Genomic DNA, 26,152 nt, shown 5'->3' on the forward strand with positions numbered 1-26,152 from the left:
ACACACGAGGTCTACTGCCTACCCAGAGCAAAATTCAGGACGTGATCCAGCCCACTGACTACTACCCCATGGTCCTAATCCATGCGACTACTAATGATCCGGCCTGATCACCTGATGGCAGACTACCACGCTCTGGGGGGCGTGCTGAAAGACATAGGTACATAGGTGGCTTTCTCTTCTGTCCTACCAGTGAGCAGAAGTGGAAGACGGCATGCAATGTGCATCGCAGAGCCCCACTGGCAGCTTTGGGAATGGTGTCTTGAGGCGGGCTTTGGCTTCCTCGATAACGACCCGCACATCACGACAAGAAACATGCTTGGATGGGATGGGCTCCACCTTTCCCCTAAAGGTAGGTGTGTGTTTTCTTCTAGCTTGGCAGATCTCTTCCGGTGGGCTTTAAACTAGGCTTGTTGGGGGAAGGGGAAGACAAGGGTGGAGGAAGCCTTGGACTGCCAAACCAAGCAACACCCATAAATACAGCCCAGCCTAGACTGACGAGTGTAAAATATACACCGGTAAGCAACAGGGGCCAGGGCAATACTGAGATTAGGGGGGCCAGTGCACACATCCTCAGGAGGCCTCAAATGCCTCTACACAAATGCTCATAATATGGGAAACAAGCAGGAGGAACTTACCCCCTTGCTAGCTGACACCAACCCAGACATAGTGGGGCTCACTGAAACATGGTGAGACCCAACGCATGACTGAGTGGTGAATATCAAGGGCTATAGGCTGTACAAGAGGGATAGGGCAGGGAGGAAAGGTGGGGGCATGGTGCTCTTCGTTAAGGAGGAATACACATCCTCATCAATTAGCAAAGAATCAGAGGAAGGGCACTCTGAAGTGCTCTGGGTTAGAATACAAGGCAGTGGAGGGGAAAGAGACTTAACACTGGAGGTCTACTACAGATCACCCAACCAGGGGGAAGAGCTAGACCAGGAATTCTTAAGTCAGCTCACAGAGGTAGTTAGGTCAAAGGATGTGGTCATCACGGGTGACCTGAACCTTCCAGACGTTTGCTGGGAAGAGCAGTCAGCCAGGTCTGACCGCTCACGGAGGTTCCTAGCCAAAATGCAAGACCTCCATCTAACCCAAGAGGTGCACAGCCCCACCAGGGGAGACACCTTGTTCGACCTGGTGCTGGCCACTGGCGACAACCTGGTGAGGGGGCTGCAGGTGCTCAAACACCTGGGTGACAGTGATCATCGCCTGCTGGAATTCACCATCCAGCACAAAGTGTCAAAGGCCTACAGCAAGGCAGCAGCCCTAGATTTCAGGAGGGCAGACTTCAATGAGCTAAGGAGAATAGTCGAGGAAACACTGAGGTCTGGGAGGGGAGGGCAGCCAGGTGTCCAAGAATAGTGGTCGCTCCTTAAGGAGACAATCCTCCAGACCCAAAGGGGGGTAATCCTACCATGGATCAAAGGGAGCAGGAGGGCGCAAAAGCCCCCATGGCTCACCAAAAGCATCCGGGAATGTCTCTTAGCTAAAAGGGAGGCGCACACCCAATGGAAGGGAGGGGCCATCAGCAGGGAGGATTATACTGCAGTTGCTCGGGGCTGCAGGGGGGCAGTCAGGAAGGCCAAGGCAGAGATGGAACTGGGACTAGCTTCCCAGATCAAGGACAACAAGAAGTCCTTTTTTAAATACATAAGGGCAAAAAGAAGGTTCCGGGTAATGTGGGGCCCCTGCAGGACACGCTAGGAAATTTGGTCATCACACCAAGTGACAAAGCTAATATATTTAATGATTTCTTTGCCTGCATTTTCCTGAGCAGGGACCACAACAGCCACTCTGCCTCTGGGCCCCCCTTAGCCCCCAGGGGAGGTGCATCTAGGCCAAGGGTTAGTGAGGAACTAGTTAGGGAACTTCTGGAGGGACTGGATGTATTCCAATCAGCTGGTCCGGACAATCTCCACTCTAGAATACTGAGGGAATTAGCTGCGGTCATTGCAGGACCCCTGGCACGGCTTTGCAAGCACTTGTGATGCTCTGGTATGGTGCCATAAGACTGGAAGAGGGCTAATGTGGTCCCCATGTTTAAAAAGCAGAGGAAAAAGAACCCAGGAAACTATAGGCCAGATAGTCTTACTTCAATCCTGGACAAGCTTTTTGAGACAATTATTCTGGCAGATGTCCACGAGGTGCTAGCAGGGGAGATTATGCTTAGAGGCAACTAACACGGGTTCATTAGAGGCAGGTCCTGTCAAACCAACCTGGTGGCCTTCTATAACCAGATCACCAAATCCTTAGATGCAGGGGTAGCAGTGGACATAGGCCTTCTGAAAGTCCAGGAAGACTTCGACATTGTCTCTCACCCCATTCTCATTAAGAAACTGGGAGACTGTGATGTCGACACCTGCACAGTCAAATGGGTCACCAACTCGATGGAAGGCTGCACCAAGAGAGTGGTGGTGGATGGGTCATTTTTGACCTGGAGGGACGTGGGCAGTGGGGTCCCCCCAGGCTTGGTCCTCGGGCCTGCACTGTTCAACATCTTCATCAGTGACTTGGACGAGGGGGTAAAAAGCACCTTGTTCAAATTTTCTGATGACACTAAGATGTGTGGGGATGTAGGCATGCTAGAAGGGAGGAATAGGCTGCAATCAGACCTAGACAGGTTACAGGAGTGGGTAGATGAGAATAGGATGGGATTCAACACTGACAAGTGCGAGGTGCGGCACCTGGTGAGGAAGAACCGGCACCGTACCTACAGGTTAGGGAACTCCCTTCTCATCAGTACAGAGGCAGAAAAGGATCTTGGAGTCATCATTGATGCCAAGATGAACATGGGCCGGCAGTGTGGGGATGCAGTCAGGAAGGCCAACCGCACCTTGGCATGCATCCACAGATGCATCTCAAGCAGGTCCAAGGAGGTGATCCTCCCCCTCTGTGTGGCACTCATCAGGCCTCAGCTGGAGTACTGTGTCCAGTTCTGGGCACCGCACTTCAAGAGGGATGTGGACAACATGGAGAGGGTCCAGAGGAGGCCACTCGCATGATCAGGGGGCAGCAGGGCAGGCCCTACGAGGAGAGGCTATGGGACCTGAACCTGTTCAGCCCCCACAAGAGAAGGCTGAGGGGGGATCTAGTGACCTGTTATAAACCAGTCAGGGGGGATCAGCAGGCATTGGGGAAGTCACTGTTCCCCCGAGCACTACCAGGAGTGACCAGGAATAACGGTCACAAGCTGGCAGAGGGTAGGTTTAGGTTAGATATCAGGAGGCGCTACTTAACAGTCAGGGCGGCTAGGGTCTGGAACCAACTTCCAAGAGAAGTAGTGCAGGCTCCTACCCTGGGGGTCTTTAAGAGGCGGCCTGATGAGCACCTCGCTGGGGTCGTATGACCCCAGTACTCTTTCCCGCCATGGCAGGGGGTCAGACTCGATGATCTGCTCAGGTGCCTTCCAACCCTACAAACTATGAAACTATGAATCTAAGTAGTAATATGCAGCTATCTACAGAAGTGCCAAGCATCTTCTTGGCCTCCTACTGCCTACACCTAGAATCTTATAATGAAATACATTTGAAACTGTGGAAATGACTTCAGTGGGAGCATCTACACATGCATTATACTGTGGAATTGACTACAAGCCATGCGGTAAATTGTTGTGGTTTACATGTGCACTGGAATTGTGGCACAGTAAATTAATTTATTCTGCTGTAGCATAGTGCTATTGGAGATGAGTACTATCCTATGGTGGAGTAAAAATGTGTGATTAAAAATACATGCAGGCGGTGACTACTGGGCACAAACTGTATGTAGTCAGCTCAGCCAGCCTGGGAGGTAGGAGCCTGCAGAGCAGGAGTCTGAGCCTCATACCCCAGCTAGCCCCTCTGCCACCACCCAGAGCCTGAGGCTGACCCTGGAGCCTGCCGCCAGCCCAGAGCTGCAGCGCCCTAGCTCCAAGTGCTGTGGTCCCAGGTGCACATGTAAATACTCCCAGAGTTCATTGCTTTGAGGTAACAGCTCACCAGTGTAAAGTTTTTGCTGCTTATGTGTTTTACTTGTTTTAGTTTAGGTTTGTCTCAAAACCTTTGCTTGTCACCTGAAATGTGGTCAGTTTTCATCAAAAGTATTTGAATTTTGCTCTCAAATCCCTTTTGTTATGACCCGGTTATAATATAACCACTTGTATATGCAAACTGTTTTAAACAGTAGTTGTCTTTTTGCTCTGTTTGTACAGCACTTAGGACAAGTGGGTCCTGGGCCATGACTAAAGTTCCTTCCTGAATAACAATATTAATAAAATAATAAGCTGGACACTAATTCTAATGATATTAAATGAATTATTACTAGTAATTACATTGCGCTCTGTGTACACCTGTTTTCATGGGATTAAAATCCCGAGATTATCATGTCAAGTGCAGATTACCTCCTGAAAGGTGTTGTGTACCTCCAACAAGCTTTGAAGCTAGCTAAAAAGGGGTTGCCAGTTGCTCAGAAGTTTATTGGAGATGCTTGTTTTACTTTGTCAATACCACAGACAGAAGTTTTGAGTACAAATTTTCAGCTTCAAAGGGGTCTCCCTGCCTGTTTTTTTGCCTGTCTATCTTCAGAAGGAAAAATATAAAAAGATCCCTTTTGTATACATGCTGGGATTTCTTTCCAGAAGCCTATAACCAACCCAGTTTAAGCAAACCATGTAAGCATGCAGGGGACACTTAAACATAGGTTGACATTCAAGTCCCATACTTAAATGTCTTGCTGAACTGGGGTCCTCGTCATGATGTCCATGCACAAAACAATGAAAATAATTACACAAATGGCAATGAAGTAGAGATACAGTTTCTCTCCAAATTAGCTGTGTTCCAGCTGAGCTGGCACTCAGATGTTTTAGGTATGGGAGCCTTGGCAGCAGTTGCCTGGGGTATCAGTCATTTCCTGTCATCTGTCCTGCTCAAAGGATCCTCTGAAGCTGTTAACACAGCTCTGTCCCAAGGAAGATGCATAATTTAGTCTTCCTTTAATTTAACTCGCGTGCATTTGCAATCAGCTGGGTTTTTTTTAATTCCTGCTGATGACTTTTGTGTCTCCGTTAATAGAATATTTGCCTCCCTCTTATCCCAGTATACCTATTTCTACTTATTTCAGTAACACAGACTGTTGACAATGGCTCAAAGTCTAAAATCAACATGCAAACTTATGAACTGTAGTACCTTGCCTACAAGCTATATTGTCCATGAGAACCCCACCTTCTTTACTAGCATAACCATCTACTTTCTTTGCTTTACTGTCATTGTAACTTTTTTTTTTAAGTAAAGCGTAAATTGTGGTGATTTAATGTCCTACTTTTTGATGTATCTTTTTTGGATAACGTTAAAGCAATATCTTTTTTCCACAATACTCCAGTGGAAATTATCTTCCCCCCCCCCCACCCCCCGTCCAAAAGTTTCTATCTACATTTTGAACCTTGCACTAACTAAAAGCTCTGCTTTATGCAGCTGACTAAATTTAGATAAAGAAATCTTTCCAAAAGCTTGTCACTCAAACTTTCTTCGAGGTGGTAATGTTTGCAGGAAGATTTTCTTTTTCCTTTTTAGCCATAAGAAGAATATTCATTTTGGGGTCTTTTAATTTCTCCAAAAGAATATTCAAGGTACTTAAAACTTCGAAGAGCCTCGGGACACTTTTGAAAAGCTATGTGTTCAGTTTCTTAGGTCTAGATGGTATTTAGTTAGTTCAAGTTTAATTTTTAATAAAGGTGAGTGAGAGCTGCCACACTGCTCATTTGGGAGGCTAAGGTGTTTTCTTAACCATATTGTTCATATTGGGAGTAGGAACACACATTTCTACACTCTTCTCCATGACATGGAAGAGCCAGATCTCGATTTATAAGAAAACTTGCCATACTTCAGCACTTACATGTGCTCAGCGCTAGCTACATGCTCACAACCTATTAAAATCCATATAATTTAAGCACATGTTTAAAGTGTGGATCTGCTTAAGTACTCTGCTGAATCAGGGCATTGGTGTTTAAGCTGTTCAGACCTCAGTTACTCTTGGAGATTTCTAATGTGTGCGCCACTTGCTGATGGTATTTTAGAAACTGTTTGCTGATAAATGGCTTGAGACCACCATACAACATGGGACAGTCATCAGACTACATCTTCTTTTGAGCATGACCAAGGAAGGTCAAAATGAAATGTTCCAGATTGTTGTTATCTTTTGAACTAACTAGGCCTCACACATTAAACACTTCCAGTCATTGGACTATCTGCTCCCTGTACAGTCAGACAGTTTAAAGTCTAGGACAATAAGTATCTGATATTTCTGCTAAAGAACTGCTAGAACATATGTGAAACTTGAGTACAGATTGCTACGGTTAATGATAGTTGAAATCCTAATTTCCCAAAGGCTGACAGTGATTAAATCAGAGGCACTGTTTTGCAAAGCTTTCAGACAAATATAGATTATACAACTCTTTTTTTTTAAAACACAAATTAGCTAGTTGAAATGAGTGTACAGATATATTTTTGCATGTTTGAAATTTTTGTTGGGAGATACAGTACAGTTTGTAACTGAAGATATGGTTGAGGTCTTGCAATCAAGGTAACTGTTTGAACTGCAGTTGAATACATTCTTCATTTGTTTGCATAGCTTTCTGTCTTTTTTTGTTTCTGATCCAAAGACTTTGGATATCGGACTCACTCAAGGCCTTTCACACATTATACAATGCAGGTCCTTAACAGCATGGCAATTTTCAGGAACTGTATTGCGCTAAAAGCATTCTGTTTATTAGAGGGTCCTGTACCAGTTTGGGTCTAATCATCTGGATAACTTGCTGACACTATAAATGTGTGATGGGATCTGCAAAGGTTGGGTTTACTGCACCCCATTACTTTGCCATGCTAACAGCACACGCTGCTTTTCTTTAACCTGTTCCTTACTGGCTTGGGGCTTACTGTCTAGTCATCCTGGTGTCATGCTCCAGCTGGACTCTGCCAGTTTTACCCAGCAACAGATGCCGCCAAGCACTCTCCTCGCAATCAGGAAAGCCCCTATTTGGTTTGCTGCATGGCCCATGGCCATGTGCTGGGAAAACGCCGTCCCCTCTGGAAAAAACCCCGCCAACATCTTGACGCGAAAGATGTGACCAGTCAGGGTTTGAGGTTGGGCTTGTCATCTGGCCTATAAAGACCGGGGTGCAGTTTCCACCCAGGGAGCGCGTGGACGCCACAGCTAGCTAGAGCAGAAGCCAGAGCTTCCACCGCTCAGTGGGTAGGCTGGCCAGCTTCCCACGGCTTCTCCTGTCTCCAGAGCAACTGTGTGCCGATTGGTTCGTTCTTGTTTTTGGGATATCCATCGTTTTGTTTTACATCGTCCCTTGTTCGAACCGGGACGGATCATTTTGTTTTTCGCTCATTTTGTCGTTCATTCGTCCCTCACCCAAACAGAACCATCATTTTGTTTTTGCTCGTTCGTCCCTCACCCGAACTGAGATCCATCATTTTGTTTTTGCTCGTTCGTCCCTCACCCGAACTGAGATCCATCGTTTTGTTTTTTCGTTCTTTCATCTCTTACCTGAACTGGGACAGAATTCACCCGTGCAGCCACATTTACACCGGTGGTGCGTAAATGAGAGACTTTGTCGTTCGTTCGTCCTTTATACTAAACCAAGTGTAACTGCCTGCGCAGCCACATCTACATTAGTGGTACGTAAGAAAAAGACTAAATAAAAGAAAATGTTTTGGAACCCTTACGAGTCCACCTCTCCCTCTCGCAAACTAACATCGGGAGTAGAACCCACCGGGGTAACAGCCGCAACCTGGCTCGCGCCCCACACACCTGGGAGAACTGAGCTCCCAATTAGCCTGTTTTTTAAAATTTGTTAAACACATATTTTGGAAACTTCTAATTTATACTATTTCCAGTCTCTTAAACACAGTAAAAGGATCAGAGTCCATATATTATTTTCTTATGTCCTTAAAATGACAAGCAAACAAAATATGCAACATGGGGAAAATGAAGCAAGCTCCATCACCTTTCTGAAAATCTATGAAACTCCTCTAAGAAAGTATCGCTACCAGACGGGCAATATTTTCAGTTGAGTTATTTCAGGATTCTAATTTTTACCTAAACTTGAAATCTTCCACAAGAAAAGCTTCCTTCTTTGGATCTGTTCATGTACGGCCATGTTTCTGGAAAGGTCTATATAATATTATGATCCTTTACTGTATAGTTAACCCCATGAACCAGAAATTATACAAGTGAGATAATTGAAAACATCAGGGTATGAACCATTTTCCTGTTACAGGCCTCCCTCACACTCCTTCCCTGACTAAGCACTTTATGGTTGTATTTTTTTGTGAACCATCTACTGCCTATTTGGAAGCAAGATACCACCCTAGAGGTATGATCTATTATGCTCATTTATGTTTCAGATGGAAGAAAAGCATTGAAAAAGATCACGTTGGTTTGGAAGCACACAGGCATTTTGGTTTTTTTCCATGTCATGAAACTATGTTTATAATATTTGCACATTAAATATAAAATAACAGACTCAACACACAGTCACCTAATCTATTAAGATCTTGTATTGCAAATATTGTCTAAAGTTTTGGAGAAAGAAAAGAATCGTTTTCTAAGGTCTTTGTTTGTGATAAACTTTTGAGCAGCTGTTTATATTTGATAGCCTGAAATATAAAGCTTCCTTCTTATTTCTTTGTGAATGAGGTTCACAGCAGTGTGCTGCAAAGGTTGTGTTTGCTGTACTTTGAATTGTATTATTTCATCAGACTTCTTCCTAATGTCATGTGAAATGTGAAAAGGCTCTGTCACGCACTACAGTTGCATGCTGCCAGCAACTCTGTCCATATTTTTTTAAAGGATGGGATTTAGTTGAAGCCAGTTATTGGGTATGTTGTAATAGGAAGACATTTGAGTCACAAGAAATATTTCATTATTCTTTCCCATGTTGCCTTTCCTTTCGTCTGAGGACAAACTCTCTAGAGGCCTCAATTCAGCAAAGCGCTTAGGCACGTGATTAACTTTGGAGCATAGCTTTAGGTCCACTTGACTTCGGGAGGATTTAATGTGGAAAAATTGTTCTGTTGTTTTTTCTTGAATCCATAGTACTTTCTTGAATTGGAGCCTTGAATTAAGGCAATAATGGACTTGTTTAAAGTTCTGTAATATGCTGATGACTTTGCTGAATTAAGGCCTGAATTCCTCATTTTCAAATCACAACACAGGCAAATTATCTATTTACTGCAAGAAAAACTGCATTATGGCCACTAATATTACATAGGTTTGAACATGGGTAGATCTAGGATTTGAAAAGTGGGGTGCAGATAATGTGCTGATGAGCCACACTTAACACAACACCCATTTTCTGAAGTTAAAGAGGAACTAAAAACTTTATTACACCTAGAAGCTTAGTGCTATTTACTCAGGTTAAGATCAAAACAAAAACAAATAAAACTTTATTGTGCACCATTTTGCTGGATTATATTTTAGGTTTAAGACATACAAGCTAAGCAGAAAAAGTCAAAACCATTGTTTTGTTAGCCTTGTAGTCATTGTAGTTAAATATACATCTCTTATTCAACAAAATGTAGTTTTCTTGAGTAGTATCTTGCCAGTGTTTTCAGTGGTTCAGTGTTGGTCATTTCTACACCTGAGTTAACATCTTCAATCAGCTCTAAAAACAGGTTTTAGGGGTGCAAAATGGAAGAGAGACATTAGCAGGAAGGGCTAATAGACAGCAAAACTGTGGAAGAAAAGGTAGCTCGAATAGTAGAACACCAAGACTGTTAAAGAGAGAGGGTCATTAACATCTATGGACTAAAGAGATATTAGCAGGAATCAGGTAGATTATAATGAGCCAGGAAGTCAATTGAGCCTCTCAGCAGTTCCTGAATAGAAATTCAGTTGCCCCTCCCAGGCAGCTGGTTTTCAAGTTTGGGTAGTACAGGAATCGCAGAGAGATGCAACTGCACCCCTGGATCCCACCTATTTTTGGCCCTGGGTATGAATTAGTATAGTCTGGGAACGCCTCTGCACTCATGTTGACTTACATTTAACAAGCTATGTTTCTAGGATGGAAGTGGCCATAAACCAGTATTCTTTATCTCTGGCTTATGATGGTCACAAGGAAACATTACTTTGTAAGCACTGGAGAGATCTGATAGTCCAAAAGCAGAATTATTTAGTACAAAACACACCAGTTCATGGGTGCAATTCATGGAGCTTTGCTTTTCAATCAGGTGCACAGGTTAAATCTGCCTACAGGCAGTTTTGGTTTATGTGGCTGGCATTTATGAAGCAGATAAGCCATGCAATCACTTTCCTTGCTATTGTCAAGTAGAGTAATATTAACATAGATGAAGCACAGCTGATCCTTATTTCGCTAATGTTTTATGGGGGGAGAGGGGTGGGAAATGTCTGAGCAAATATTGCATGTTCATGTGCTTTTATTCCATATCCTGCATGTACTTTATTGGAGAAAATATATATTTATTACAGTCCTTACAAGGAAAATAAAAGTCCTTATTATCAGACTGTAAGGGTATCAGGGGAGTACAGGATTGTGTTTCACAAGGTATATACTTTTCACTTACTGTGCCAAAGAAACAAATGGTAATAATTATTGCCCCACACAACTGGTTTGAGATTTTGGGGCTTGAAATTATTTCCTTCATCCTGTCTTGAAACAGTCCAGCATTTCTCCTGTCTCCCCAAAGCATCACCAGCAACATAAAGATGTTGAACTGACAGCTAAAACAACCTTTAAAATGACCTGAAATCAGCAACAAGACAATTGGAATGAAACATTTCTCCCCCACAACCCAGTCCTGCAGACCTGGCTAGTTACTATGTACTGATTGTTAAGAAGGCTTGCTGAATACTAGATGTAATCCCTAGTCTAAAGATGATAAAGTCTGGAGTCACTCCTCTAAGCCCTCATACCTGATATAACTGTGGTTGTGAAGATATGGGCCATGCACAAACACTGAGTTTCACCTGGAAGAATTGCTACTCTTGCAGGCAAAATGATGAGAATTCTGATGTTCAGGATGATTCTCCCAGAGCAAAAATGGCCACTCCAGGAGAAAAAATTACCCAGGATAACCAGAGTTAAATTATTTTATCATATACCTATACCCATTGACAAGCTAGGTGCTACATTGATTTATCTGACCTGAACCCAGAATCAAAAAGACATAGTTGCATGGCTCACTTCTTAGACAGCAAAAGCCTGGATTGTAAGGGATCCAAAATGACAGATTAGTCAAATCGTGGTTCGATGCCATATAACCTTGACTGGTCCCAAGAAGAAAATGCTCATTTTAAGAAGAATGCTAGCAGTCCTGAAATACATTAATAGCTTTGAATAAATGTAATTTACTGAAGAGGGTGGACAGCCTCGTGATGCCGTTATTCTTTAGGAAATCTGTGAAGAAAATAATTAAGCTACAAGCCTGACTGTATCACATGCACTACAGGGCAACTTAACTTCATGCCACTGTTTCTCCAGGTAGATGGGAAACAGATTATCTTTCTAGGCTGCCAAGAAACTGTCTTCAATGTTTGCATATAATGTAAAGTTGTCTTGTAATAGTTGGGCAGTAGCTATGATGGAAGATGACAATGAGGGAAGCAGAGTCCCGCAAGGCTCTGTCCTGGGACTGGTACTATTCAGTATCTTCATTAGTGACTTGGACGAGGGAGTAGAAAGCACGCTGTCCAAGTTTGCTGATGACACCAAACTATGGAGGGAGGTACACAAACTAGAGGGCAGGGAATGAATCCAGGCTGATTTGGACAGGCTAGGGAAATGGGCAGAACGAAATAGGATGCAGTTTAACAAGGACAAGTGTCATGTGTTGCAGCTGGGGAGGAAGAATCATCAACACTCCTATAGCCTGAGAGGTGCCGCGCTACGTAGCACAACTGCGGAAAGGGATCTCAGAGTCATAGCTGACTCCAAAATGAACTCAAGTCACCAGTGTAATGAGGTAATAAGTAAAGCTAACTGAACCCTTTCTTGCATAAGTTGGTGCATCACAGACAGGTCTAGGGAGGTGATACTTCCCCTCTATGTGGCACTGGTCACGCTGCAGCTTGCGTACTGTGTCTAGTTTTGGGCACCGCACTTCAGGAGGGATGTAGATGGCCTGGTTCAGAGAAGGGCCATTCGCCTGTTTAAAGGCCTACAGAGAAAAACCGTATGTGGACCAATTTGGAGACCTGAATCTCTTCAGCCTTCACAAGAGGAGGCTGAGAGGTGATCTTGTGGCCACCTACAAACTCATTGTGGGGTGGGGGTGACAGCAAGAAATAGGGGGTACAATGTTTACCGGGTGCCCATCAGGGTAACTAGTAATAATGGCCAGAAACTGAAAGAGAGAAAATTCAGACTGGACATCAGGAACAATCCTTTACAGTGAGGGTTGCTAAAATATGGAATATGCTTCCGAGGGAGGTGGTGCTGTCCTCTTCCTTTGAGGTATTTAAAAGGAAATTGGATAAATACCTGGCTGGGCTCATCTGACCCCAGGACTCTTTCCTGCCCGGGGCAGGGGGTTGGACTTGATAATCTAATAGGTCCCTTCTGTCCCTAACAACTTATGAAACTATGAAACTGCTAATTAAATGGAATCCTACTAAAATATGTCTTGATAGCATCAGTGATAGCGTATATCACTTGCAAGATTTAGTAATAACAAAAGGCTAGGTTAAGAAAAGACAAAGAATAAGAATATTCCAAATGTAGCTTCGTTCATGACAAAAGCAAAAGAAACTCTGAAGGAAAAGAACAGAATATGACCCCAGATAAATGGACTATTTCCTGTTAATTTATATAATGCAGTTATAATGCATTGACCTTGAATCAGATCAAGCCCTGAAGTTTTTCCTTGGAATTGCTGAAGTCCTTGTGCTAAATGAGCAGTGTGTAAACAGGTCCATTTTGTGACAACTCAGCTTCCCATCTTATTGTTTGTCACTTTTTATCTTTATATCTATCGTCCCTGACAGCTCTGTTATCCTGCTTGTCTCTAAAGCTTGCAAACTGACTGTCAGTCCAGACCCTTTCCTCTCTCTCCCTTACATTCAGCCCTCACTATGTTGAATTATTTCTTGTCTTTTTAACGTTACAAAATCCACTGTAACTCCACTGGTTTAATGCATATCCAGGCTTTGGTCATTTCTTGATTTATTAATGCACACTTTCCTGCTCTGGAGAATCACTGTTGAAATCATCTTCCATGCCTTTTGCCATCATTTGCCCACCTATTGAGTTTCTTTAACAGCTTCTGCTTCATCAAATGCAAGTTCCTCATGATCTCCTGCAATGTGGAGCTTAATATTTTCCTCATTTACTTTTTGCTTTCACTGATTCCCACTCCCAGGTCTCTTTTTCCCTGATATGCCCTTCCTCTCTTCAGCTTCCTGGCTTTTTACCTGTTTTCATGCTGTCCAATACACTTGGAAGAGCTGTCTACTTTTTCCTTTACAGATTTGTCTCTGACCTCCTTCATCTCTCTCCTTAAAATAGTCTGCTGCAAAAGATTATTTTTAATTCTTCACTAGTCTTCTCTCTGCATCCTCACCCATTCTACTTGCTTGAGTTTTGCTTTGCTTGAGTTAGGTTGTAAGGTCTTTGGAACAGGACCTGTTTTTTTGTCAAGTAGTAGCATACAACAACTGTGCTATATCCATACTTGGCCATCTTCGTCACTATGAGGGTCTGACAGGATGCTTCAGGTGCCTCTCACTTTACGAGGAGAGGTTGACGAAGAAGCAGCCTGCAAGTGGTGACCAGGACTGATTTGAGAGTCAGATACCCATGGGTGGCTGGGCTTGGGCTAGAGAAGCCCAGGGTCTGAGCTGCCCAGGCAGTCTAACCTGGAGTCCCACTGGGAGAGGAGCTGCTGACACCAGGGCTGTGGCACAGCTCCTGAGAGTTTTGCTGAGCTGGCATAAGCAGCACTGAGCCCCAGAGCAGTCCAGGCCTTGGAAGAGAGAGGCCTGGTTGCAGAGGGGACAGGAGCCCAGCACTCGAGAAGATCAAGCCAAGCCTTGGAAGAGAGAAGCCTGGGAACAGAAAGGCCAGGGGCCCAGTATGCAAGGCTAGCTGCCCGGGTCTTAGAAGAGAGAGGTCTGGGGCCCAGAGAGAGAGAGCTCAAGCCCAGGAAGGACTAATTACTTGCAGAGAATAGCTGTGCCTAGGGGAGGGCAGGAGGGTCCAGTGCCCAGGGGGAACTAGAGCAAGAACCTCCAGTACCTTGGGGGAAGCAGGAGAGCCTGGTGCTCAGGAAAGACTAAAACTCCAGTGCCTAGAAACCTGTCAGAGGATGGAGTGTGGGCCCAAGAGGCCCGAGCCCAGAGAGTGGGCAATGTCAGCCAGGCTGTAGAGCCCAGAGGTCAGGAGCCCAGGACGGGGAGAGCGGCAGCAGGGCCAAGGGAGTCCAAAAGTCTCACGGGCCTGGGAACAGCCTTTGGAATAGATGGATCAAAGACAGGGTGTCACACCCAGAGATCAAGGGGGCCAAGGAGGCCATAGCCCAGGAGGAGTGAGGACTGGGGCTGGGAGCCTGTAGCCCAAGAAGGGCATTTGTTAGCAGATCACCTGTGAGGCTTGGGATTGAATATTGGGGAGGATGGAGCCTATCAAGCATGCCTTAAGAGTGAAACCAGGCATGGGAAGCCCTGGGGCAGCCTTGTTTTCATCAGAAATTATTAACATGAAGGTGCGGCGGCTGAGTTAAAGGGAGAGGCCCCAAGTGGAGGCAGGTTGGCAAGGGCTGAGTGGCCACTAGAAGGTATCGCAACCACCGATTGGGCAAGTACTTGCTCCAGAGGAGTATGATGAACATTATATTCATGGTATAAAGATAATATGTTTTCATTATTACGAGAGATAAAGATATCAAGGAGGAATATATACATTATTTTCATGTAACTTTAGTGAGACAATAATTCCACAATATTTATTTATGTTTCCTAACTTCCTTTGGTAAACGCATAATAATATATTCCCCCCTTATTTTCCATTATAAAATCTGCAATGGTAATATTCCCTTTTGCTGCCCTAGAGACCTAAGTCACCATCTGCTTCTCAGAAAACACCCTATTCTAAGCATAGAGGGGTTTTTTTTAAAACAAAAACCAAAAAGTAATTACAGTAACACTGTGAAGTTTAGTATGGATTGTGATGTTGCTAGTGATGTTATATGGAAGGAACAGAGTGATGAGCAACTACCAACCTATGTTAGATAGAAATGATTATATCTCTGCTGGACAGATTTCAAGGCGTTTGGAGGTATTTCTCAAACAAAGTTTCAAGTTTGAATGCTCAAATGAATGTACCCCAAGCGTCTCAACACTGAAATCACAAGAGAAACATATTTTTTATAATTCTGTCCATTTCTGATGATGACAACCAGAATCTCAGGAAAACTACCATTTTTGAAGGACTTCTAGGGCTGCCCATTGGAGCTACATATCGTACAATCAACTAGAAGTGTCAGGATGGCAACAATGTAAAATAATCTCTCTTCTGGTCTTCAGAAAGATTTGAGTTTTGGAAGAGTTAAGCATTCTGAGTCAATTTGTCTCTCCCCAGGAAATATGAAATTAGGTGAAAATGTCCAGACCTCTGTCCAGCCATAACTTTATCAATAAATATGTAATATTTCATAGATTTCATAGACATCAGGGCTGGAAGGGACCTCGGGAGATCATCGAGTCCAGCCCCCCGCCCAAAGGGCAGGAAGACAGCTGCGGAACATGGAACATGTTACATTGGTACAAACCCCTAAACACAACGTTATGTGATATATTAATATCTGATATATCTCACAAAGCATCATTTCCCTAGAAGTGGTTTGGCTCTAAGACATTCTCCCTGCAAAAGGGCCAGCACTCCTTTTTGGGGCCGGGTATTTAAGTTTTCCAAAGCTGGGCAACTGCAGCTCTTATGTGCTGATTCTGAATTGGCTTTCTTTTCTAGCTGATAAGTAGCTGTGGGGATTTTAGCTGTGAGGAGCTAGCATATTTTTCACCTATTGCTATGTGAGATATTTTAAATAATGTTCTGTATAAGTAAATAGTTTATTGCCATCAAAACAACAGCTGAAATCTTTTAGCTTAAAGACTACATAACTTGGATAGCCCTTTTAGAGAACTGGAATCAGGTTTATGAAGTACTGTGAAGATTATGTGATTGTATTTTGCCAAGAGGGCAAAAAATCAATTTATTTCAAAATACTTATTCTTCAAAGTAATAATTCTAAAGCAACCCAGTAGTTTATGTGGAGCACCAAGTAGTTCTTTCCATGTCAAGTAGAGCATTTGTGTCAAACTCACTTTAACACAAACATGCATTTCATACTGTTAAATATAAGCTGACAGAATGCATGACATAACTAGAATAGGGTTTATTCACAGGGATCAATTTGTCCTTTGGAAACAAAAACTCTGCCTTTGGAAAGGTTTTGAACTGTCAAGGGAAGACAATTTTCTGGCAGTAAGACATCCCATGAGGCAATCCCAGAGTTGTCACTGGAAGTAGTCAGTGGCACAGGTATCACTACCTACAGATTGGCTTGAGTCTAACTTTTTCAGTCAGGTTTGGTATATGGCTATATATATAAAGTCCTACTGAAAAGTGTCAGGAGCAAAGAAGAGGCTATTATTTGCTGTCCAGACATGAACCTTTTCATTTATAATGATTCATTTTTTAAATGATTTCCTTCTGTGGGTTACAAAACCAACTTCAGCACTTACAGCAAAGTGCCTTATCATGCCAAGACCACTCTAAAGGCTTTGCAAAAAAAAAACCTGTGCAGTGGTTTAATAATACAGTGTGCAATGCCAAGATAACAACTCAAAAGCAACTGAAAACAAGCAAGTTTGGGGCTTTGATTTTAAAAGTGACCACCTCCTCGTGCACAGGATTATATGGAAAGATGCTAAGTGGTAGAAACAATAGCTACCTGATGTGTTGGTTTTTGTGACTCAACCAGAGTAGAACAGCTTCCTCTCACAGCCTACCATGTGCTCTGGTACTTTTGAAATTGCAAGCTGCAATCTTCTGTGCTACAGTGGAAAAATCCCTAGGATTCTCCATCTGTCTCTGATGTCTCCTGACTCTTTCAGCATAAATCCCACAGTCCAGATGTCTCACAATCCACGGTAACATCCATGGTGGCTAGGAGGGTGTTGCTGGGAAGGTGGTCTATGTTTTTAAGTTTCCGTAGAAAGTCTGAATTGTCTTAGACAAAACTTGCTCTTTGAGTGACAAGCGGTTTTAGGATTGAATCAACGAAACCTTATATTTTCTCATTTAGGATCCCCTGGTTGGATATGACAGGTCTGCCAGGGTTCCCTTGTTTGTGGATTTTAGGGAGCATGTAAAAAGTCCCTGGGTTTCAGTAGTGGGGGTTTCAATGTTTGTAATTTTTTTTCCAACTGTTTAAGTTGGTCTAATAAAAGATACCAGATTCATCCAAAGAACCTTGTCTGCCTATATCCTTAGACCAACACAGCTACAACCTACACCCCTGTAACAATCCAGACAGGGCCTTTGATGGTAATGATACCAACACCATGCATAACAGCTGTCTGGTTGAGTTGGAGCTATATGTGCAAGTCCTCCAAAAAGGAAGCTGGTACAGGGGTAAGAAGGGATTTATCTTACATTCATGCAGGAGCTAATGGGAAGTGGTCTGTGCTACTTGCCTCCCAAGGCTGCTGAGGCTGTTTTGACTTGGGCAGGTTTTAGAACTATCTTGGCTACCCTTGGTTCCTGTCACAAAGCTTTTTATGAGAGCTGGCCTCAACTGTAACAGTACCTAGTTACTGGTCTTACAAATGGTGGGTTTGTAGCCACTAGCTAGCCCTGCAGGGCACCTGAGCCTTGGGTAAAATGTAGGCAAAGCACCTCAGTCAGGCAAGAGAACTGAAGTGATCCACAGGGCTCCTGAAGTTGTCCCTAAATCAGAAAAGACCTTATTAAGGGCTTCCTACAGAAATCAGACCAAGCTGGCATTCATTACCTGTAGTGGGGTTTGGAAGAAAATGTCCCTCTATAAATATGAGATAATAGGACCAGGGCTTGGAAACAAAAATGTTGGGGCCAGCTAGAGGACTAAAGGATCTGGAGAGCTGGGAAAGAGCTTGATTTTGACTGCTGTTGAACTATGATGCTATTTCAATAAATTGGACTCCAAAAAAGGCTGCTGTTTGCTATTTAAGACTGTGTGTAGTTGTTGGGGCAGGGGGCCGGCTGATGCTGTATTGGCCAAGCTAATCTTTCTACAGTCCCTATGGGTGCTCTAGTAGCAGAGGAAATAGCCCAAGTATACCTTCTGGCTCTGGCCTCCCCCCATTTTTCCTGCATCCTGCCCAAGAATATCCCATGTTACAGCCTGTGCTGGGAAAACAGTTACCTTAGCCAGTGGTTAGGAAAAACCATGCAGTTCTTCATAACTATTGCTCAGGCGTGGCTGTCATAAAGCTCCCAAAATGCAATGATGGATGTGGCTCTAAGTGTTGAAAGTCCCATTAGCCTGGTCTTTGAAGGCTTTGATGATAAGTCCTTGTGTAAGTTGCTCTAGGAGCTGGAAGAATTATGTAGGCTGTGGCAGACTGTGTCCTGAGTCTAGGCAAAGCACTACTAAATATACTACTGGGACTAATGCTATACTGGCAACAAGATTTGCTATTGGGTATAATAGTCTTTCCCTATATAGTTTCCATGGTTTTGTCACCGGTGACTTAATCTTTCTTCCTTCTTCCACCAAACACTGTTTCCTCTAATCTGCTTCTTTTTATGGATCAAGTTGCACTGAAGCAACATAAAAACACAATAACCGCTATGTTTAAGTTGAATTTATTTTGTGTGGACTTATGGTAGGATTCCAATGTGGCTCTTTAACAGGCATGTTGCAAGCTTATTCTCCCCCTAGACAAAATCTGGCAGCCTGGCCCTCATCTCCTGAGACCCACAGCAATAGGTGTTGTTTGACTGATTGCTGGAAAATTTACTTTGGAGACAGAGTCCAGTTGTGGGAGGGGGGATTATAGCAGACAAATTGGGGGCAAAAAGTCTAGACAGGGGAAGAACTAGTCGCCTTAAGTACTGTTGGACTTAATAGGCTCTCTAGAACCAATTATGTAAACACATATTTCAAGCACCCGTTTAAGTAGATACTTGTTTAGAAACTGGAAATGAATCTAATTCTACAAGAAGATCATAGTTATGCAGACTCTCTTTCTGCAGGATTAAAATAAGCAAGTCTCACATTTCAGAAGAAATGCATATGACTGAACTGCCAAATGTGACTTAATAAGAGGATTATATTGGATTTGATTTGACTTAAGGCTCTATTTTATGGAGAGCATTTTCTTTCTTCCTTTTTTTTTTCAGGCAAGCCCCTTGCTTTTGGGATAGTGGTTTGAATTCAGCATGTAGTCCTAATTGACATGAGTTTAATTATCTCAGCTCAGTCCCTTATCACAAATTCTCCATATACTGTATAATTTGTTATAAATAGCAGACTCCACGCACATTACAAACTAAGTGCTGAGTAGGCGAGTAAGGGATATAGAAAAAGAGACTTGGTTCTTGTCCTTAGGCACACAGCATGTGTAGGTTGAGAGAGCTGCCTGTACAGTAATAGATTTCAAGGACTGAAGTGTCTGATGTTTTTTGTCACAGCATTTAGCAAAATGCCCCAAAATTCGCCCATAAAATAGCGTCAGGTGAATCGACATGTGGCAAAAAGAGGGCTATTTTATGAAGGATTAAAACATAGTCTTACAATTAAATAGAAAACCCAGCAAAATGAAAATAAGAATCCAATCATGCAACTAGTAGCTTGTGGGGGGACTTTAATGCCTATGTAAATTGTTGAATGGTATCCTTTCCAGACTTACAAATTCACTCATGCATTGTCAGTTGGTTTTAAAAAAGAATCAACATTACAGTTTTCAAAGTATTTCTTGGTGAAACTGAAACAAGATGTGCAGGTCTGTGCTATCCAGTTAGCTTACTCATTCTCCAAGCTTTCAAAAGGCAGGTGCTGCAAGCAGCCCTGACAGAGGAGTAGAGGAAGGAAAAAGTGGATGGTGCCTGGCAGACTGTACATGGGGGCAGGGGGGACACAATTAATTTGCACCTGGTCAAGGTCTGATATCAAATGCTTTCCTGCTCCCCGCAAGGGAAGGTACCAAATAAGTAACAATTTCTTCCCATGGCTCCTCTTGTCACAATACTGCTATCACCTCTATGTAGGGCTTGATTTAAAGGTACAGTTCAGCCCTTAAAAACATTTAACAGGTCACACAGGTAGGTAATCTATGTAGTACAGTGGCATATGCCCTCAGCTACATAACTGAACCTTGAATAGTTCATGCAACTTTCCTCACATGAGCTAAATCAAGTCAGTCACATCTGAATTTAACAGTGGTTGCAGGAAGTCAGTGAAAGAGAAGAATTAAATGTGGGTTCATTTTGGCTAACTTTTATAGTGCTTGGCTTTTTCTATCTGACATTTGCCTGCCTAAATCTTAGGTATTTCTAAGCTGTATTAGGATGCATTAATACACATGAAGCAATTATATGTGTAAGCCCTTCCCTTATGTACATCGCAACTCTTCTCTGGAATCTCAAACAAATAGATTCTTAGGCTAGGGACAGACATTCAAAAAGCCTGAGGTGGAATCGCTCTAAGTTATGTGGTTTTCTGTAAGCGGCGTAGTTTAGATCGGTAGCAAACAGAACACACATTTGCCCTTTGGCAAATCTTAGACCAGATTCTGCCATTTTTAACCCCGACTGTGTGCTGAACGTCTGTTGTTACAGGTATAGACCAGTTTCCAATCACTTATACTGGTAAAAGTGTAATGTCTGTACCTGGCTTTATCCAAGTGCAAGATTCAGTTCATCTGGAGTTGTCATCCTAGGCAGTCATGGCTCCTTGGAGCTACACAGAAGCAACAGGGATAAAACTCATGTCTTTGAGGCACCATCCCATTCTCTTTGAGGTAAAAGAGAACCTAGGATTCAGTGTGAGATATCAGCGTTTCAGTACAGGCTAACCAGTGTCTTGCGACAGCTGATGAGCACTGCCATGCAGGACCCCTCACTGGAGGCAGGAATTCCTTATACATGATAGTGCTCTGCTATGAACATAGCAGCTTTCTGGGAAGTGTGAGCAGGGCAAGGGGAGGCAAGGTAAGGAGATTTATCACTGTGACCTCTATGGAGAGGGATCATGAGAAATGTGGAGGCTATTTCAGCCCTGGAGTTATATATAGGGACCTACCTTAATTGTGGGTTCATGGCTTTCATGTAAACCACAAAAAAACAGTGTTGCCTGTGAACAGCACAATCACTGGGAAATCTGGCATTGGCTGCGATTTCCTGCAAATTCAACCAAAAAAAATAAATGTGGTAGTGAGGTAGACTGAGTGAAGGCACCCTCTGCGAAACAGCAGCAAGGGATGGGCTGCGGTGAACGGCCCGCAAAATCGACTCTGTCACCAGGCCATGAAAAGCCTGTTGTCTCACCGTGACTTGGGCAGGTCCCTACTTATGTACATAATTCCAAGCAGGTAGAGTTTGAGTAGCACACAAAGAGACCGTGAGTGTGGTCAAGCTATATGACTTACATTGTAGGGCCAAAATGCACACTTATAACGTGCTGGTGATTTGTTACCTTGTGGATTGAAATAGGTTTCAGGAGCAATGGACACATTTCTGGCAAATCACTTCCTGCTGAGGTACTTCCTCAGAAGGAGCCTTGCCCATGCAAACCTGGTTCATCTGCTGTAATAAGACAGTCCCTTAGAAGAAACATCTGTAAGTAAGTAACTAGGTGAGAAATAGCATGCCAGTACATGGTGCTCAAGAGCACTATTTGGGGTACTATAGAGCCAATGAAGCATTGTATTGTAGTGCACTCCAAAAAGATTTCTTCTGCAGCTCTTAACAACCATAAAAAAGTATGCAGACTCCAGCCTAGTGACCCTTTTGAGGGTTGTTTTTTTTTTCCTGATTAACAAAGTATAAAGGCATGCTTCTTCCTTGACTTGGACTTTCCTCAGTTTCCTTCTAGAGGTATCTCTGGTTTCCTTTTCTAAAGACCTACTCCCAAATCTGCAAATAACCCAGATTTATTTAATGAGCAACACCTGCCATCATGAAATGGTACAACTACAACAACTTTATGTATAATATGTACTAATACAGCTTAGTGCAGAATAACCACATGGGTTCAATAGATGAGATACACCACCTTCTTATGTGCCCTCCCACAAATAACTACTACCCTAGCTTAAGCTTTTAATAAGGAGCAATAATCTGAGAGAGCAATATTGCAATACACATTTACTCAAGATGATCTGGTGCATACAGCTAATGGCCACCGTAACATTCAATTCAAATATCTGTTATTGGCTGTCAATGCCATATTGTGATTTAATGGTCTATTTATCACTAGCAACATTGTCTAATGAATGAATGCTTAATGAGCATCCATTAAGCCTTGAAGTGCCCTGGTTTAAACCATTAGATCATTATTTTAATAAGGCGTTTTCTGCTGCTGAGGAATTAAAGAAAACACCATGGTTCTCTGAAGCTGGATCATTGCTTTAGGCACAAGAAAAAGGAAGTGGAATTATTAATTGAAAGGAATGTGGCACTTAGTCTAGGCAGGGACCAGACAGAGAGCTGGAATCTTTGATTTTGTTTCATAGTGCTTCTTGGTTTGGGAACAAACATCTTGTAGTGCCAAATTAAGAGCTTTGACTTTTACTATTGAGGGTGAAGTAGGTCATCAATCATTGATCATGCTGGAAAGTTTATATATTGCTCTGGCTTTTGCAGGACCCAATAGGGCAGGGCTGGGCAAAATGTTGAATCCAGCTGCTGGCTGGACTCCACTTCCCAGCCGTCCCTCCCCAGGTGGTTCCCAGCTGGTCTCCAAAGAGACCCCAAGAGCTCAGGGGTATGACAGCATAGGGCCATGACAGTGTGGAGCTATGACAGTGCAGGGTTGCAGACCTGGGGTCCTGCCCTGGCTGGCCCAACCCCATGCTGTCATGGTCTTGCAATGCCATGCCCTTGTGGACTTGGGTTCTCCATGGAGACCAGCCAGGAGCTGCACAGGGAGCTGCTCCAGGGCCAGGAACTTGCAGCAATGACAGCCTGGAGCAGAGCCATGATCTGCTCTGTGCACACTCCTGCCTGCAGAACCCTCCCCCATTGCAGGGACATGAGGGCTGTGGATCACAGCTCTGCCCCAGCCCTTCCCCCCGCTGTCACCTCTATGAGATCCCAGGTCTCCCCAGTGCCACCCACCCTTCTTGCTCCTGTCCACAGCTCTATCCCAGCTGCCCAGCTGCGCAACTTGCCCAGGCATGTCCCATCCCAGCTGTGGGTATGGGGTAGAGGGGCCAAGGGGCCCAGGAAGTGGGGCTGCGTCCAGCAGCAGAAGCCAGGCACCACCACCGTAGGAGCTGCTTGGAAATGAAATGCACCATAGGCCCCATCGAGCCCTCGAGCTGGACTTTGCCCACCTCTGTAACAGAGGCTGCTGTTGACGGAAGATGACAGCTGTGGTGCGAAAAGGTTCTTGAATATCAGTATGTTAGGCAATTATTTTTGAGGGTTTTAGCTAGAGAGAGAGGCTGGGCCAGGGACCTGAGTGCTAGACTGGCTCTTTGGAGCCCTAAGTTTAGTTCCTAGATATCTACTTCTGTGTTAGATTGTGGTAGTCATTAAGGGCCAACATTCTGAAAGCCTAGCAGGATTTTGAGAGATCCCAAACCCATTGGAAGCTAAATACAGATGTGTAAGTTCATAAATTCTAAGAGTTATGCTTCTGCATTGAAAGAAAAGACATATACCGTGCCACTTATCTGCCCAATCAATATTAATCAACACAAGAATTAAAATTCTGATTGCTAAATACTTTCATTGAACTTTTACTAAAAGACATGCAGATGAAGAAGAATAAGTCCAAGCCATAGAAAATGAAATGCTTGCTGCTGACTGGAAAGCTTTAAATAAATAATTCTGAATGAAGAAATGGGTTTTTAAAAAAATTAAATGTTATGTAAACAATTTACCAAAGGAAAAAAGGCACAAATTATCACATTATTTTATATAAATTATTCACCCAAATATGTTATGTATAGATAGATAAAATTCATGTGTAACCCTTGGCAATCTGATGAAATATATTTATCATGAGGAATTTGTCCATCGTTGAAAAGTTTCATAGTGAAGTATTTCAGAGTGCCTATTTGACTTCAAGTCATCAACCAAAGAATGGCTGGAGGGTTGTGTTTTCTGTAATCAAGAGTAGTGAAAGAAATGCTATGTGGCAGAAGCATGATTTTAATGTATTCCTCTTCTCTTAAGTCATGCATAAGTGAGATCTGAGCATTTATCCTTGTAGGATGCAGTTTTTGCAAAACAGTTTGAAGAGAATATTTAGGATGTAGTGCCTGATCCTGGGAGACACTGAACACTTAGACTCTCAAAGTTAAATCTTAAACCCACAGGCATTATTAGTTAAATTTCCCTGGACTTCAATAAGGTCAAGATACCTTCTCCCACTGTTATCTTCATTATGAGTTTAGGGTGTTCAGTGCTACACAAGATCAGACCATCAGTAAAAATATCATGAAAGTGACATCTTTAGAACCAATTTATCCCCCACCACAAAAAGTATTTTCTTATTGGAAAGAACAGTATTAGACTTTTTTTTTTTACATTCAAGAATGATTAATGTAATTTCTTTTCTTGGACACATTTTTCCTACATAATTAAATCAGTGCTTGGGAAACAAATCAATGTCTTTTATTTCTAGACTATGTATAGTGAGAATGGTACAATGTGGCTTTTTTTCCTCAGACTGGTGACCTATAGTGTATCTGTAAATGGACATAAGATAATTCAATCATCATGCTCCATTACTTCTGAGCAGACCATCAAGCAAGGAAGTTTATGCTATAGAATTGAATAGTGTGGTAAGGAGGCTATTGCTGTACTTTCTCTGGATTATTTTATTGCAGTTATTTCATATGCCTAAGAAAGAAACTTCAAGCCACAATTCCCAGGAGTGAATATCTCAGCACTGTTATTGTCAATATACACAGAAACAATTGCCTTTGCTTTTCAATATTGTTGGTACAAAGCTATAATTTCTAATGGAATTTTTAAAATACTTTCATCCCTGTCCCTATTGGCAAGGGTGTAATGCTTTCAGGTGAGGGGAGATGGCAGCTGAGTTGTAATTAGTCACACATTCATGCTTTCACCTTCTGAAGCAAGGTAGTGAAACAAAACACGGGCCTTGTAAGTTTGACTCTGAACAGCTCTACAAGCACCTGCTGAGCTGCCTTGTATCATAAGTGAAATACAAAAACTCTGACTCTAACACTCTCAGGCCAAGACTAGACTGAAAACATATTGTGCAAAGTGGCTGTGTCTTCCAACATACCACATTGCTCCAAGCTGGCTCTCACCTGAAACAGCAGTTTACCCATTATTTGAGCACAATCTAACCAGTATGGCTGCCTATACACATGCTCAGGGGAGGAGGACAAGGGAGCAGCAGCAGGGACGTTTTAATTGGCGCAGTTCCCGGAGACCCATTCTAATTAAAACACCTCACCATCATATGTATTAAGTCCCCGTGTGTTTAAAAATGCCTGTGGGATGCTTGATCTAAAACTCATTCAATAAGGTTTAGATAAACCACCCCAGCAGCCATTTTAAAATGCATGGGGGCATATACACATGATGGTGAGGCTGTGCTGGAGTGTTCTAATTAGAACACATAGTAGACTCGATTGAGTCTTGTCTGATGCACTCTAATTAGAATGCAAACCAGCCTGGGTTAGCTGATGCTATCACTCAGCAGTGCTATAATTACACCACTCATAGTATTATAGCAAAGACAGGTCTGCTGCTACTAGTCCAATGGACTGTCTGAGCAGAGCAACATAGGGTGTTTGAGGGCACTTCTGCTAGGCATGGGGAGTTTTTTGTCTGTATCTGACCTGAAGTAGTAGCAAGCACTGAAATAAGTGGACACTGACTATCTCCTGACTTATTATGAAGGTATTTTCCTTTAGGACTCCAGGGCTACTATTTAATAGAATAAGACCCTTGTTCTTTCAATTGGCC

Source organism: Crocodylus siamensis, chromosome 1 (assembly GCF_052110815.1).
Source record: "Crocodylus siamensis isolate JL-2025a chromosome 1, ASM5211081v1, whole genome shotgun sequence".
Classification (NCBI taxonomy): Eukaryota; Metazoa; Chordata; order Crocodylia; family Crocodylidae; genus Crocodylus; species Crocodylus siamensis.